Source organism: Protopterus annectens, chromosome 14.part0 (assembly GCF_019279795.1).
Source record: "Protopterus annectens isolate FY-2018-M chromosome 14.part0, PAN1.0, whole genome shotgun sequence".
In the NCBI taxonomy this organism is placed as follows: domain Eukaryota; kingdom Metazoa; phylum Chordata; order Ceratodontiformes; family Protopteridae; genus Protopterus; species Protopterus annectens.
Genome location: NC_056748.1, coordinates 377,592,452 through 377,605,590, shown reverse-complemented (window position 1 = coordinate 377,605,590; position 13,139 = coordinate 377,592,452). Strand labels below are relative to the sequence as shown.

Below are 13,139 nucleotides of genomic sequence, written 5' to 3'. Positions count from 1 at the left end.
CCGGATTACTGCACCCTGTCTATAACTCTGCAAGGTCCTTAGCCACAACTGTGCTTGCACTAATACTGCCTTTTAAGAAAGTACTACTCTTATACTGAAGGATGTTAATCACAAAAGCATCAGTAATGGTTTCTGTTACAGGCGTTTCATCACAGGTTCCAGCAAGGCCTGGTCTCCAATATGGTCAGCTGATGATCTCCCTGCAGTCAGACCGGAGGAAAGACCCGACTCTACCATGTGTACTTGGTTGAAGGATTCCTTATATGCCAAACACAGCTCATTTCCTATGAGTCTGTGGGATACAGAGTACAGTGAAAGGTCTTTGACGATGTCCATGCAGGACGTATTGTTTTGGCCTTATATCCTATTAGTAAGATATTTCTGGGAGAGTTCCAGTTATTGCATGCGTCTGGAAAGATACATGCCAAAAAGGGTATTTTACTCAATGATTGGCCTGATGATGTTCGAATAAAGATGGACAATAACAGCTTTACATCTAGAAACAATGCCATTGTTTATAAGCTGTGCAATATAGAAGGACTTTCACAGGATCATAGAGGGTTACTAGGCTAATGGCCCCAGGGCCCTTACAAGCCTAGTCAACTTCAACCTATGTTCAAGGGTGGCTGGTTCAAGCAGACACAAAAATCAGCACTTACTGCCCCTGTCCAAGTGGGACATGGGTGGAACCCTCGGGGTAAATTTCCAGTTACCCATCCAATCATCCAAATTAATTACACTTAAATAGGGCCAACAAGGGGGGCTTTGTTTAACATGAATAGGAAGCATGTTCCAAAGGTGGGTCAATCTCTGTGAGACAAATCTGTCTCTCCAGCAAGTTCTGCTATGTCACAGGTTAAGGTCTTTTGAGCAAGTGACCAGTGCGCCACTTGTCTTGCGAAAGTGCAGCATTTCCATTAAAGCTGGATCAGAGATTGCTCTATATGCAAGGCACAGGTCACTTCTGAGCAGTCTGTATGACACAGTAAAGTCACAATGATGTCAATCTGTCCACATAAGATAGATCTTGAAGACCCTGGATCTTCTTTGCAAGGAACCTTTGTGGTCTCTCCAGTTGCTGCAGGTGTTTGGAAAGGAACATACCAAAGGCAGCATTGTACTCTATTACTGGCCTGATAAGGCAAGAATACAGGGGGTTATAACCTCTTTTTCGGGAATCAATGCCGTTACTTATGCGATGAGCAATATAAAATGCCCTTCTTACCACTGTGGAGACATGGTAATTGAAGTTAAGGTTCCTGTCTACCTGCGTGCCCAGATCTCTCACCACTGACTGTGTGCTTAGGGTATTTTTATCGATGTGGAAGTTTGCTGGAACATCACCCTTGCCAAAGGGTATGATAATGCATTTTTTTTGCATTAAGTTTAAGACCATGACTTTGGCACCAGACATCAGTCTGCATAAGACCTTCTTGAAAGATATTGACATAGTTAGGAGTTTCAATGATTGCTCCCAGTTTGCAGTAATCAGCAAACTTGGTTAGCCATACTTCTTTAGTTTTAGCCTGTACTTCAGAGAAACAGATTCCAAACAGTAAGGGTCCTAGAACCAATTCCTGTGGAACACCACTGGTTACAGGTCTGCTGGAAGAGGTGGAGTCCCCTATTTTGACCACATAAGATCTATCAGTGAACCAGTTTGCAAACCACCTGACATTATATAGGTTGATACCCAGCTGGCTGAGTTTATTAATGCCTGAGTGGAGGATTGTGTCAAAGGATCTGGCTAAGTCTAGGTAGGACATATGCAGAGATCTACCCTTGTCTAGGCCTTCAGTTACCGTCTCAAAGAAGTCCACCAAGTCTAACAGGCAAGGTCTCCCCTTTACAAAACTGAACTGGGTTACATCGAGCGTTTGAAGATTTCCTATATCTTTATTAATAAGGTCCATGATGATTCGTTCCATGGTCTTGCATACAAGACTTGTCAGGCTAATGGATCTTTAGTTCCTGGGGTGCGTGGATGTACCCAATTTGTGCAAAGGGATTACTGTAGCTGTTTTCCATTCCACTGGCATGATTGAAAAATGTGTCCAATGGTGATGCTAATTCTTGTTTTAACCCATGTAGAACACAGCCCAATATGTTGTCTGGTCCCACAGAGGCTGCATTTTTGGTCTTGGAAAGGCCGTTTAAAATCTTCTCCTCGGAGATACTAGGTGGATGACAGATGTTAGGGATGCTTTGGGGTATAAGTGGCGGGGACAGGGGAGTGAAGTTTTCAATGAACCTATCAACCAGCAGATTTGCTATATCCACAGGTACTGTATATGCAGTACAATTAACAATGAGTTCAGTGCAAATTGGGCCTTACGTTTGAGGTTACAGATGTAACTAAAGAACACCTCGTGGTTTTCCTTATTTAGGGGAAGCTAATTCAGATTCATAGTTAGCTTTGGAGGACTTCACGAGGAGTCTTATTTGCTTGTTTAAGTTGAGGAGTGTTTCTAGTTTTGAGACTGTTCCTTTCTACTCTTAGACAGCAGTTTCTTTCCCCTATTGTATAGACTATTAATAGCAGTTCACCAATCAGGTTTGTTTTTCCTGGATGGGCTTGCTTTGGTTCTATCAGGTACAGCAGAGTTAATACAATTGTACATGTGCTCCTATAAAGCATTGATGTATAACTCAGCATAGGTGTCTGTTCTATCGGTGGAGGGAGGGGTTATGAAGCTATTTATGCTGTCATATAAGAGCTTGTAATTGGTCTTGGAAAATTTTTTTTAGTCTAGTTTTTGCTAAGGAAAGGGGTCCTGTGTTACAGTTATTTCTAGCGAGACTGATTTATGGTCAGATCTCACAAGGGATGACCACACACTGGGGGTGGGACACTGGTCCCCCAGGTTGGTGAGCACCAGATCCAGGATGTTTGAGCTCCTTGTGGGTATGTCAATCAGCTGGTCTAGGGCATTGGAGTTAAAGTCCAGGAACCTTTGGGCAAGTGAGTTAGAACACACATAATTCACCAAGTCAATGGATGGGAAATTAAGTCACCCGAAACAAGGGTGTTTGGTTGTATCCTGACTGACTCAAGTAGATCCAGGTAGGCTGAGTGGATGTCCTGATTCATGACAGGGGTCCTATAGCTGCAAATGACCTGAAGAGTAGTACCTACAGTCAACTGCACCTGAAGTAATTCAAGGGAATCGTGCTGTTTAACCAATCTAGAGGTACATTTTTCTTTAATGATTATTGATACACCACCTCTTTTAGTTCTCACACCTTTAGTTTGTGGTCTGAACCTGTGGAAGGAAAATTAACCTGGTATAGCCAGGGTGCTCTCCACAGACTTAAACCAGGTCTCAGTGACTGCACAGATGTCAGCATTTTCCAAGGTGACGACTGCTTCCAGAGAGTGCAGTTTATGGTTTAGACTCCTAGCGTTTAGCAGCATAACCTTGAGGCTGTTTTTAGAGGATCTTTTTGTGTCAGGAATTTTGTTCTTGTGATATTGCCTAAAAAAGGTACTACGGGGGGGTGGCAAGAGCCTTAGCCAGTAACCAAAATCCCAGAGGTTTCAGAAGATGACCATGTCTGGCAAAGCATCAAGGTCTGTTGACAATGCCATTCCAGGTTGACAGATACTGGATCCCCTTTGAATGACACCAGAAACTAACCCAATTGTTGAAGTGAATCATTTTTTCTTTGTATTGAGGTAGCATCCTACACAAAGGTAAAATGCTGCTTAAGGCTAGGCACATACCTGCCTGAGACACACAGAGCTCAGTCATGTGCCTCAATCTATTCCAGTGAGCTATGTCTCAAGTCATTCACACCAACATGGACAATGATGGAGTCATAACAGTGCCTGTTGTTGAGAGACTTGAGTGAGTGAATAATGTGTCGGATCCTGGCACCTGACAGCTGTCCTTGACTTTTTCCTTATCCATCCTAGTGAGAGGGACATCTGTGTGTCTCACAACTGAGTCTATGGCTAAGATGTTTATTTTTGTGTTATGCCTTAGGGGACTGACTGGTGAAACACTGGTGTGTGATACATTATGTGTACTATGTTCTGCAGAGGATGTATTCTGTGAATCGTGCTTGTGTTTGGGAAGTCTCTGATGTTTAAGTAAACTTCTGGTAAGGATCTCCACATATATAGATTTATGTGTTGTTGGTTTGTTAAATGCAGGAGGTGAGGTGTACATGCTGGCAACTTGCTTAGCATTAGGTGAACTGACTGGTGCATGAGAGAGCCTGAATTTTAGGTTCTTGACATAGATGCATTTTTGGCAATAATGAATTTGTGTGGACTATAAGAAGTGCGTTGTTGGTGTACATAAGGCAATTGCTACATTGCCTCAGAATGCCCATTTCGACCAGGCTGACTGCAGAAACTGTGGGAAATTGTCTGTCCATAATACTAGGAAACCTGATATGGTCAGAAAACAGGGAGAGGACAGGAAGGACCAGGTAAAGTAGAGGACAGGAGAAGTGGACAGAAAACAAGAAGGGCTAGTGGGTAGAAGCAGTGTTGGTATCTCAGGAGCTTTGCTGAATGCAGTGAGGGACAATCGTGAGAACTCACAGACAGAGCACCAGCAGAGTACTAAGGGGAAAATTTGCCGTCAGAAGTGTTTGTGTATACAACTTCCAGTGGTGCCCACTGCTGGCTCAGCAGTGTGCTATGAGCAAACAAGCGTAAACCCAAGGAAACACGTTGCTTATGTAGCAAGTGAGAGTAAACTGATTTAAACAAATTAACCAATAAAAAAGCTCAAAACTGAGCCCTGTTCCTGCAACCTTCAATCTCAGAATGGAGCCCTGTTCCAGCAACCTTCAATCAGATGAGTTCTAACCACACACTCCTGCCAACTAGGGTGTAGGGGAACCCTCTACAACAAAAGATGGCCTAGTTTAGTTATACAAATAAATTTAAGATTTAGCAGGTCTGAATCTAGTCTACGCTACAGCAAAGTGCAACAATTTCACATAAAACAGTTCAATTAAGTAGTGATATGGTAAAAATGCAGTTCAAAAGTGAAATATAGAATGAAAAATTCTACTTAAGTTTTGCAGAGATCAGTAGATGTCTTGGATTGAGCAGATAAATACAGCAGAGCAGTAGCTGGTTGCAAAATTCTGTGGAGCTTTCTTATGACAGTGGACAAATGTTGTTTGAAAGTTAGGTCACTGTCCACAGAAGGGCCCAAATTCAGAATAACTAGGTCAACTCTTAGTGGAGTAGCGTGAATGGGGCAGTTCCCTGAGACAGACTATTTAAAGGACATGATAATCCATTTTTGCATTTAGTTTCAGCCCATGATTTTGGCACCACTTAATTGTTTATATTAAATAAATGAATAAATAAATTAATACAGCAGGCAGAAGTGCTGAATCACACCCCTACTTGTTTTATCTTTGCAAGCTCCTTAATTTACGACACAGGCTAATGAGCAAAAGTCATTTAAACCTGGAGGGTTGTAGGCATTCACTTTTATCTGCCATAGTAACTCACGCAATTCTAGTTTCAAAGAGTGGGCACTCCCAAGGTCACATTCCACTTGATAAATAACGGTAAAGATAAAACCGTCTTGGGGGGTTTTCATAAATGTGTTTGGCCAGTGCATTTTCTAGTTTGGATTTCCTGATACTATATAAATGCTCATAGACTCTGTCCCTGAAGAAATGCTCTGTCTTGCCGATGTAAAAATATGAACATAATTTACAGCTTGCCAGATAAACACTACCTTTAGAAACACAATTGAATCTTTTATGGATTTTATATTTTTTGTTCCTAATGGTATAGGAATTCCCTACCTCCATATGCCTGCAATAATTGCAGTTTTTGCATTTGTACATGCCCAGTGCCCTCACCTGTGGGGTTCTATTTCTTTCCAATAAATTCTTAAAAGTCAGTCCTTTTCTAAAAACAATAGTGGGTTTAATTCCAACCGTACCACCCAGATGTTCATCTGAGGTTAAACTCCAATTTTTGTATAAAATTTTGCGCATCCCATTGGCATCTATGCTAAAAGTAGTAGTAGTTGTGTCTTTCGGCTTTTCCCAGTTAGGGGTTGCCACAGTGGAACTCCGGTCCGCTAATGATTGGCAGTTGATTTTTATGTACCGAGTTGCCAGCCCTGACGCACAACATTCATTGAAGGAACGCCCATTCAAGCATGTCTCCATGCAGAAGACGCTCTAGCTGAGAGTCGAACCGGACAGCGTCTTACTGTGAGGCGACAACGCTACCGCAGCACCACCACCGCAGATCTATGCTAAAAGTAGTGATAAGAGTTATTTTGAATGTGTTCAGCATGTCTGGTTGATTTTGTTCCCTATTAGGCCAGTTGTTAGTACTGGTGTCAGAATCTATTGAAAGAATGGGATTAAAAATATCACTATTCCTCTAGTATTGTACCTCCTGTATCAGTTTTTCTAATAATGGTAGAGGATACCCTCGTTTCAAAAACATGTTGCATAGTGTTTGGCATTCTGTCTTGAAATAGTCGTCAGAGACCATACGGGCCGCTCTGACCAGTTGGCCTTTGACGACGGATCTCTTTTGCTGATAAGGGTAAGAGCTGGTGAAATGGAGGGAGGAATTTGAATAAGAATGTTTTTTTATGAATTCTGGCTTTAAAAGCCTTACTCCTCCTGTCCTTGTAAAGATCAACATCTAGATACACTATATTATCAGTTCCTAAACTATACGTGAAGGACAAAAATTGTATTGTACTATTTAAATATTCCATGAAAGTCAGAATGGTCTCAGGGTTTCCTTCAAAAATAATAAACACATCATCTAAAAATTTGGTGTAGTAAGCTATATTTTTACTAAATGTATTATTATTAAAAATATATTGCTGCTCCCAGTGGGCCATCACTATATTAGTGAAACCTGCCCCACATGGGGAGCCCATCGCGACACCTGATTTTTGTAAAAAAATCTCTCTCATCAAATATAGAGTAGTTATTAGAGAAGATCAAGTCTAAGAATTCTTGAGCCAACTCGATTTCCTTTGCAGCACATTCCTTCTCAAGTATAAAACTGACCACCCAGTCAATGCCTATGTCAGCGAGGATGACCATGTATAGGTCCTTGACATCTATGGTCAGAAATACTACATCATCTTTGTACTCAAGACCACTGATATTTTTTAAGGAGGACTAAGAATCCTTGCATATGTGTTCTACTTGCTCAACAAGTTTTTTTAAAATAGTTCAACATATTTGGCTAGTGGATATGTGATTGAATCCCTCCCGTTAACAATTGGTCATAAAGGGGGGTCTTTTAAGTTCTTAGGAACCTTCGGGATCCCAAAAATGATTGGTGTGTGGGGGGGCAACAAGTTAAGTAATTAAATAAATCAATACTGATTCTGGATTCAATAAACAAGTCGTTCAAAAACACTTTCACTTTTTGCTGGGCCCTATTGACTTCGTTCAATGATCTCAAAACCCTACATTCCCTGTGGACCATTGGTTGATTATGAAACATGCTTTCCAAGTTTAGCCTTCGTGTGAAAAGTTTCAAATCTATAATAGAGCTGGACAAAACTGCCCTGTGATCAGGGACAAAGGTTAAACCACTTGCTAGTAGATCCACTAAGTATGTATCAATAACCATATCAGAATAATTACAAATTTTAAAATCCTGATCGGTGTTAAAAATTATACTAAAAACAGGACTAGGGGGACCAGCTAGGTTGTGGCTATCTGGACCAACAGTTACCTTTGAGTTGTGTTGCTTCTCTGATTGTTGGCTTTCCATGCTCTCGAGTTGTTCGTCGAGTTGCTCTGGGACCGCCCTCTCCTGTGAAAATTTTGGTTATTGTTGTTGGGATTATAGTTGCGGTTGGAAGCACTATTGTTTTGATTAAAGTTCCCATTACCCACATTCGAATTGGTGTTCCTGACAGCATATTTATTTTTATTACGTAAACGGTCATTCCAACCAGTTCCTTCTACTTGTTGCTGACTCCCATTTCCTGCTGCTTCTGCATAGCTGCATCTTGGAGAATGCATGTTATGTCTGTCAGCAATTTGGTTATTGTCAATATTGATATTGCGACTGGAAGGATTTAGTCGCTCTTGGGTGGGTGGGGGCTTCAGGTAGGCAATACCTTTCTCATATTCATTACTGTCTCTTTTGAGTTTTTATTTTTGGTTGATTTAAACTTTATCTGCCCTGTAATGCTGGTAAAAATCCGCTCATATTCATATTTGTATCTTAAAAAATCAGCATCCCTTTTAATATTAGTGTCCAAGATGCTGATTTGACCATTTAATGTTTCAATGATGGAAGTGTAGTGTTTTATAAACATTTCAATGAGCTCTAACCCTTGTTTTTCGAACAGGGAAATCAGCTCATGATGGAAAGCAGAGTTACAGACCAGTCCAGTTGGGAAGTGCCAGGATCTTAGGCCTTTGGGCACCTGACATCACCATAAGCATTCCCTAAAATAATCTATTTCAAGCTGTAACTTTTTAACTTTAAAAGATTTTGCATCTAACATCTTTAAATTGTCCACAGTATTGGGATTACTTGCACTTAGATGAGAATTTTGTATTTCCCCGGTTTGTTCACTTAAAAATACAGGTTGGTCTAGCCATAGTTTTAAGCTGGTGTCAAAGTTTGTCACGGATGCTAAATTGACTGAACCGTTAAAAGCAACATTGGATGCAACATTAAACAGAGCACCATTCTCAATACTCAGTTGTACTGCTCTTGTTTCATTCGGGGCTCGTGTTATCACAGTTCCACATGTACCAAAATGATTTTCCTTACCAGTATTGAATGTAGTATTAGGATTTCCCTTCAGGACAGGCTCCTCTCGTGTATTCGTGGCATTTCCGCCTTAAAGAACAGCATTCTGTGTAGAAATAGGATTCCCCTTCGGGTCAGGCTCCTCAACCAAATTCATGCCATTTCCACCAAAACGAACAGCATTCTGTGGACTAATCAGTTCAATAGAACTACATAATGCTTTCTCACTGTTATCGGTTAAAAGTGCAGAGTTTCCCTTCGGGTCTGGTTCTGCTGGCGTTGCTATGTACAACGTTCTGTTGACATTGTAATCCGTTAGAAAACTGTCCTCGGGAAACATTCTGTTGACATTGTAGTCCATTAGAAAATGGTCCTTGGGAGGGGTTAGGCAGGTTATTCACTATAAAAGTAAGTTGATCTACCTTCTTGGTCAAGGTAGAAACAATGCTAAGTAATTGCAGCACACTAGAAGTATTAGAATTGACCGTATTCATGTTCAAGTCATCCTGTGAAAATAAGTCCTGGGTTGAACTCGTTCTTACAATCTTTCAGCCATTTCGCCAAGGTAACCTTTGAAACTGGATTACCTAAGAAAGCAAGGAAAAACTAGCGAAGAAGATAAACTGTCAAAAAAACGAACAACGTCCACAAGCAGCAGGATAAATCCAACGAAATACCAGGTTTTAATCCAAGACAAAAGACAATGTAAGTTAGTGCTTTCGTCTTGCTTCAATTAGCAAGACTTCTTCAGACTAATAAAACAAATGAAACTTGCCATGTTTAAATGAATAAAATAATCACATGGCTACCTTAATTAAAAACTTAAAGATGCAGTTCATCCTAAAAGAAGTTACATACTCTTAAATAAAGTTCAATGCTCTAATAAAATACAATTCATTACAAAGATACAAAGTTAATCAAAATCAGTAAAAAGTGTGCAAAATTAGCAAACAGACATTAATGTAATATCACAAAATAGTAAAAAATAGTGAATAACCTGAAAGATGTGTTAAAAATATTTATAAACTTGTTAAAAACTTAAGAAACAGTGTTTACAAGAATATTAAAATAATTCATCATATTGGATTGTACTATACTATTTCATGGTATTACATTAATGTCTATTTGCTAATTTTGCACATTTTTTACTGTTTTTGATGAACTTTGTATCTTTGTAATGAACTGGATCTTTGTAATGAATTGTATTTTATTAGAGCATTGAACTTTATTTAAATGAGTATGTAACTTCTTTTAGGATGAAGTGCAACTTTAAGTTTTTAATTAATTTAATTAAAATAGCCATGTGATTATTTTATTCATTTAAACATGGCAAGTTTCATTTGTTTTATTAGGCTGAAGACGTCCTGCTTATTGAAACAAGACAAAAGCACTAACTTACATTGTCTTTTGTCTTGGAATAAAACCTGGTATTTCGTTGGATTTATCCTGCTGCTTGTGGGCTTTTTTTGAAAGCAAAGAAAAGGCAATAAACAGTTGGTCAGATTTTCTGAAATCCTTTGTTCTGTGAAGATAAAATCGTAATTGTTTCTGGACATCTAATAAATGAAGAGAATACTCCCCTTTATTGCAAAAGTTAGGGAAACAGATTGATAGTTGAAGAGTCTGATTGACATTAGTTTCCGAGACTACCTTCGGTAAAAAGGATGGATTAGTCCTAAGGGAGAGCCGCCTTTGTGAAATATTATGTAGGGAGGTTTGGAAGACGAGGCCTGAAGTTCAGATACTCTTCTGGCAGATGTAGTAGACACTAAAAATAAAGTTTTCCATGTCAGAAACTTTAGGTCACATGTAGATGATGATTCAAAAGGAAGCAAAGTAAAGGTCTGAAGAAATAGATCCCAGGGAGTAATGGGTTCTTTAATTGGAGCTCTTAATATTAAGACTCCCTTTAAAAAGGATTTACAAAGTTTGTGTGACTTAAGGGATGACCCATCAAACTCCATATGAAAATTAGAGATTGTAGCAAGATGGACTTTAATTGTTGAGGTAGCGGAACCAGACTGACAAAGGTTAGCCAAAAAATCCCAAACTTTATGAACAGGGGTCATATAAGGATCAAGTTCATTCATAAGACCCCAACTTACAAATTGTTCCTGTTTACTTTGATACAGTTAGTAGAAGGTTTGTGATGGGCCACAATGATTTGTTGGACAGGAGAGGAAGGGGAAAGATCCCTGGCAATCATGAGAATTGGAGAAGCCACACAGTGAGCTTGAGATGTTGTTTGGATGAACCATGCCCTCCGAATGAGACACCAGATCTGGAGATGGGTCCAGAATCCATGGTTTCTGAAGAAGATGAGGCCAAAAAAAGGAAAACCAAACTTGTAAAGGCCAAAAGAGAGCAATGAGGATTATTGAATTCTCCGAATTGAGATATCAGAAGAGTTGGGAAAAAGGCATAGAGAAGACCAGGGGTCAATCGTGGAGAAGAGTGTCTCTAGGTGACTCTCCTGTAGGAGGGGCTTAGGGCAAAGTAACTGTAACTGCTGCACTTGTTCAGAGGGGATGCAAAAAGATCACAGCGGTTGGCCCCAGTGACAAAAAATTTCTTTTGCCACCACAGGATTAAGAGACCACTCGTGAGGCATGAGAATAGTCCTGCTCAGTTTGTCCGCTATCACACTGGAGCTTCCCGGAATGTGTGCTGCTGTGAGAAAGGGGTTGGAAGAAATCGCCCATTGCCAAATTCTGAGGACTTCTCGACACAATGGATAAGATTTGGTTCCTTCTTGCTTCTTGATAAACCAGACTACTGACATGTCGCCCGCCTGACTTGCTACTGTTCCTAGAGGAAGGGCATCTTGAAATGCGCAAGTTGGTCTCTAGTTACGACCATGTGCCTTGGACTGTCTTTCCCAGATAATGCCCCCCCCCTACCCTATCTGGGAAGCATCCATGGTCACTATGGCTAGGGGTTGTGGAAGGATGAAAGGTCGGCCCGAAAGAATCTCACTGGACTGGAGCAACCAAGAAAGATCCTGTTTGCAGTGAGTGGTAATCAGGATGTGTTGAGACATTGGCTGATCTATCAGAGACCACTGGGAGGTTAACAAACATTGTACGATTCGCATGTGATATCTTGCTAAGGGAACCAGAGTGATTGAGGCTGTCTTCAAGCTTAATGCTTGGAGGACTAATCAGAATGAAACACTTGTGCTCTGGATAATTTGGCTGACCTAAGATCTGATCATTTGTAGTCTTTCCAGTGGGAGAGAAATAATTCCTTAAGTGTCTCTGACAGAGATCCGATGAATTCTAGTTGCTGTGAGGGCTGGAAATTTGACTTTTTGCAATTTATTGTGATGCCCAGAGATGCAAAGTGTAATCTCTTGCCCATTCTATTTGACGTCTGATGGTAGCAGTGAGGAGCCAGTCGTCAAGGTATGGAAAGACTCAAAATCCTTGCAGTCTGAGATGAGCTGCTACCACTGCCATGCATTTGGTGAACGCCCTAGGGGTTGAGGTGAGTCCAAAGGGCAGTGCTCTGAACTGGAAACGACTATCTCCCAGCCGGAAGCGCAGGAAACCTCAGGTGTGTTTGTCCATTTTTATATGGTAATACGCGATCTGGAGGTCTACATCCAATCATCCTTTTCCATGAATGGAAGTATAAACTGTACTGAGACCAACCGCAATTTGGTTTGCTGAACTGGCTGAAATCCAAAATGGGTCTCCAGTCCCCTGTTTTTTGGGCACGAAAAAGAACCTTGAGTAAAACCCGGATCCTATTTGGTCTTGTGGGACTTTCTGGAAGACTCTCTTGTCGAGCAGTTTTTGAATTTCCATGACTCCTGCTTCCCTGTGATTGGGTGGAACATCCAGGAGTCTTTTTTCGAGTTTTGGACTTACAGAAAGTGGACTTTTGTAACCTTTGGATATGATTCCATTAGTTGCCAGGTGGGTTTCTGCAGGGATAGCCATCCCCCGGCTGCCTCCAGAGGAGGGCAATCGAACTCCCTTCAGGGTGCTGGTAGGAAATGCTACAGAAAGAATCTCTGGACCCCTAGTTCTGTGGGCCACTTCTGCCCCTAGGGCGGCATCTTCCATTACTTCACCTTCTGTCCCGGGGAAAGTCTTTGCCACGTATATCTTGGAAAGGCCCTTGGCATTTTTTAAACCATAGACTCCCACTTCTCTAGTTCCTAGAGTAAGGCCACTGAGGAATGGAGAAATGTACACCTGCAGCAGAGACAGTCTTCCCATTTTTTTCACATCTGGTCAGAATGTCTTTAACCTTGGGACCAAAAACGGACAATCCGTTAGAGCATTGACGAATGATGCTATAAATGGCTCTGCAAAATCACACAAGTGCACCCAGGAGTGCCTTTTTAAGGCTATGCCCAAATACACCGCTCTTGCTGTCCACTCAGCTGTGTGGG

The 13,139-nt window shown here is 40.9% G+C and overlaps 1 protein-coding gene across 1 annotated transcript in view; it reads right to left on the bottom strand.

Moving 5' to 3' along the window:
• The window catches only part of LOC122788662 (SH3 and PX domain-containing protein 2A-like), a 1,000,753-nt gene that overhangs the window by 32,022 nt on the left and 955,592 nt on the right, over nt 1–13,139 (bottom strand). The gene's annotated exons all lie outside the window — the stretch shown is intronic.